This window comes from Monopterus albus, unplaced genomic scaffold (assembly GCF_001952655.1).
Source record: "Monopterus albus unplaced genomic scaffold, M_albus_1.0 scaffold313.1, whole genome shotgun sequence".
Lineage (NCBI taxonomy): Eukaryota > Metazoa > Chordata > Actinopteri > Synbranchiformes > Synbranchidae > Monopterus > Monopterus albus.
In genome coordinates this window covers 431,633-436,453 of record NW_018128193.1, presented here as the reverse complement: position 1 = coordinate 436,453, position 4,821 = coordinate 431,633, and positions in this window count along the sequence as shown.

Here is a 4,821-nt window from a genome sequence, read left to right as displayed (position 1 = left end):
ATTATTATTATTATTATGATGTGTTTAACCGTAATCGTAATCATAATATTTTCTTATGTTTAATGTCATGACATGTCACTAGATGTCATATCAGAATGTTTTTAGCTACACACCACTTAATCAACAGACACACACACATTGATTTTCTTCATGTTTTGACTAGTGCTATGGTCAGCTGCAAAGCTGGCACCGGGAGACGTCACGGTTTGACGTTCCTGTGTAGAATGGGGCTAGCCCAAAGAAAGAGATAAATGTATAGATAAATGTGGCTCAGGGTCTTTCATCCTTCAGCTGCCTGTGTGCATGTTGGAGGTGCAAGATACCTGAGCGTGTAATGTTAATTTTTACCTGTGTTCATTGAATAAATCAGCACTGTTTTGAAGTTACTTGGACTGCCTTGTCTCTTAGAGTTAGCATGGCTAAAAGAATTGGAAGACTACATTTCTGTTGATTTTAAACAGTCCTCTCCTGTCCTCACTTCTTGTGCTTCCAACAAAAGAATTGGGTTTATTTCTAACACTATTTAATCTCAGTTAAGATCATTTTTCTCATGTTCGCTGTCTCAGATTTGTATTTATTCAACTCCTGTTCTGTGTCATATCCTCATCATCTGTCAATTAATGCCTTTAAATGAGAATTAGTCCATTATAATTTATCCTGTTTTTAATCATGTTCAGGATATGATATAGATCCAAGTGGCAACCTTAAATGAAGCCAATGCAGAAGTGCCAAAACCTGCAGTTCCTCAAATGGCCACTTGAGGCTAGGTCCAAAAGGGACTCAGTCCCCATAAACTCCCCTGTTAAAATGCTTAACTTTACAGCAGAAATAAACATGTTTACAGCCTGGTACAAGAGACAGTTTCATTCTGTACATGCAGGGCAGCAATTGACATCTAACAAGATGTGGGATGGCATTAATTAGTGAATAATTACAGTATGAAAAGATGATAAATGCCTTTTGCAGTAAAGTGATCCACAGACTGGAACAAGAAACCCCCAAAGGAGTGACAACAAATCTGAACAAGAGCTACCCACAAAATCACTTGTTGTACATGTAATCCCATCACTTGGTATCATCCTCTGCTGCACTGTTACGCATGCACATGCTACAAGCATCACTCATCATCATGTCCTAATTTTAACATGAGAGATAACATAAAAATACATTTTCAAGTTAAATGTATGTGTAATGTGTAATTCTATTTTCAAAGACCTAAAATATCTGTCCATTATCTATACCTCTTATTCCTGAATAGGGTCACAGGGGGGCCGGAGCCAAGCCCAGCTGACACTGGGCAAGAGTTGTGGTGAAAATATGAACCATGAAAACAATTTAAGCCTGGAGAACCTACATTAACAAGGTCAACAAGACTTGTGAACATCTAATTAATAGTCCTCTAAATTTTTTAAACAAACAATAGACATCACAAACTTGGTAACAACAAAAAGGCAAATTTTCTGCTCAAGCAGACAGCAAAACAATGTTGTGCAGTTTTACATGCAGCTCACTGCTCCCTCAAACACCACAGTCACTGCCAGAGCCACATACAAAAAGGAATAGATGCTCTCTAGAATAACAAGTCCTGACCTGCTCAAAGTAACAGAAAAGACAATAAGTGCCATGTGTTACCACAGCACAGGACTTTTCTCTAAGTTTGTTGTTGTTATTTGTTTTATTGCACAAATGCTTTGGCAAAAAAAAAAAAGGTATACAGTCTATGTTTGTACCAAGTGTTCATCTGAGTAAGAATCACAACTGGCTGTTAAGCCAGTGGTAAGCCAGGTAAATATGGAGTCAAGCAACCAATCATGATTTTTACAGCTTTGATTCATTTTACATGGAACATATTAGGTATTTAATGGTAATTAGTAATTAATGGTTATTTCATTGGCTTGTACTTAGTGACTCTCAGCATAAAGGGTTGAGGGAGCATGGTTTGTTGAGGATGATCTGAGGTATAAAGTTGTCACGTTTTTTGACTCCACATGCATGTATTCAGGTTGTCAAAGTTTTATTTCAAACATCTAGTGGTGTTTTGCCATTTTTTTATGCGTCAAGACTTAACAGTACCCGCAGGCACCTATCTACCTGTGTAGATAGGGTACAGAGGTCCATCAAGATGCCCAGCTAAATGATGCTTCCCAGTGTATAGTCTGGGGGAAAAGGTGTTTTCTCATTTTACAATATCTGCACTTTATTTGGGTTAAGAGAAAGGTTGATTTTTGGTCACCCTCATTCTAAAGATTTTCAACTGGCTTGTTAAAAGAAACAGTGATATATTAATCAAAATATCAGTGGCAGTTGCTGTTCATTCTTTAAGCCCGAAGAACTCCTGTGAATCCACATTATTAAGCAGACCACTCTTGAATTGTTTTCACTACACCTGTCCTGATGGCTCACAAGGGGGCCTGGCTAAGTGAAGAGAATAGAGCTGAGCTGAGTAGAGCTGAGATGAGCTGAGAAGCTGAGAAGAGCTGAGATATCATTTCTTTAATTTCACCAAATAGCTTTAAAAATTAAATCTATTGGTCAGTACATTTGAATCATGTAGAATAGATGGTTTCTAGACAATGACATCACTACTGGCAAGTGACTGTGGTTTTTTTTTTTGATGCTGGATGTATCTTTCTTTCCCTCAGATGATGCGTCTGCTTAGTTTTAATAAAAGAGATGAGATGGTCTGCTTTTCTGTGTACTTAACACTTCTATCTCTTCCTCTCTCTCATGCTTCCCTGCCTGTAAGACAAAATAATAAAATGATGGAGCATCAGCATTCTCAAGAGGCCAGTATGGGCATAGCAGTCTTTGTAGAAAGGCATGCATCTTTCTCTCTGTCCAATCTTTCTCTGGTCTGTTCCCTCTCAGTGCAAGATAGTTTAATATTTACTGCAAAATCCATCCTGGTGCAAATTGTACTATTTTAGATACAGTACAATCTGACATAAAAAATTTAAAAAGATTGAATGGTATTATAAAGAAGCACCAAATGACAAAACCTGCTTTGTGGCTTTTTATAGAAGTTATAAGTAAGGGTGTCTAATATTATTTTTAGACACACCCTAACAGACATCAGGAATTACTCTGAGCTCTGCTATTCTTTTTCTTTGTCTTTCTCTCTTGCATAAATACAGTAGCAATATTGTAACAATTTTGATAACCTTGTGTTAGGTTTCATCTACATATAGTACATTCATCTATGTGTGCCTATAATATCCACCTTTGTATTTCTATTAGGTTGTTTACATCCATTAACTGCATTTGTTGTATTAGGTCGTGACATACGCGGCCAGGGAGTGCCAGCATTTTATAAACTAAATAAGAGGGAAAATGAAGTAAGCCAACAGGTTTGGAAGTACTGACTGCAAGATTTGATTCTTATGAGCTCTAGTTACCTTATAAGCGTTTGTTACCTCTCATACCTTCTGTTCCCCTTAGTTACTTTTCATTACTTTAGATCCCTTTAGTTACCTTTCATAACCTTATTTTCCTTGTTTATACATATTACATAAAATCCCATACCACCAGACTAACTAACAGCTTCTTCCCCTGGGCTATTCAAATTGCAAATAAACATTAAACAACACTAGCTCTTTCAGATGTGCAATATTACTGTGCAATTTTATTGTGCATTTTATATGGTAAACGCATACAGCTTAGCGTTAGATGTGTAGATATTTTGTAAATATTTTATTTGTTTTCTAAACTGTGTATTTGGACGTGGGTATTTTAATTTATTTTTATTTCTTGTGCTCTTGTTTATCTTGTATTGTGAACTGTTGTTGGGATGCATTCACAATTTTGTTGTACTTTGTTGTGCAATGACAATAAAGTTCTATTCTATTCTATTACAGCTGTATTGATCATTGTGCAGAACTACTGAGCTTTGGTTTCTTTCTAATACATTTATTCTCCTTGCTTATATGTCTTACAATTGTAATGAGGTAGAATCCGCTTACTTTCTGCAACTTCTGAATGTCTGCATCCCCCAGGCAACCAGACAGCCTATTTACATTTTAACAAAGTACCGCTAGCCCGTTTCACACCCACACCTGGACCCACATAGCATATCCCAAGTTTTGCCTCACCAGGAGGTGTCTTACACATTCGGGGGGGCTCACCACCTGAGACACACACACACACACACATACACACACACACACACCTAGACTTTACCACATTCTAACAAGGGGGAGCTCCAGTTCACATCAAATGGACCAAAAGCTGTTGAATGTTGTACCTCTGTCCAGGGTGGAGCAGCCCAAGAAGACAAAATGCACTGTAAAACATGATTCAGAATTCAGAAGTTGGTTTTCCTGCGGGAGCTCTATCTCTCTGAATCCAGCTCTGTAAAGACTTTCTGTCAGGTTTGCCCGGCTGCACCTTCCTCTCTTCTCTCTTTCTCGCTCTAGTCTGCTCCTTCTCACTGACTCTCTTGATTAACACACCTGTCCTGATTTTCTGACACTCTTCAGCTGCGCCTCCTTTGTCACTCCCTATTTATACCCAGCTTTACCTTCACTCCCTTGTTGGTTTTTTCTTTGTCGTTAGCCTTCCTTACATTACGTATTGTACCATTTGTCTCCTGTTTCCACATATGTTATTAGTCCTAGCGTCTCCTGTTGTTTTACCTGGACCTCTCCTCCGGACCTTGGCTTCCTCAACTCCATTAACCACCTTCACAGGTCGATGCACAGTCTCATCATTCATTCCACTCTCTGTTACTTCTTCAGTCTACCGGATCACCACCTTGACCAGCTCAGGAGTGTCACTTTTCCTCGCAGCCCAACCTCATCACTTCATGGACAATAACCCCTTCAC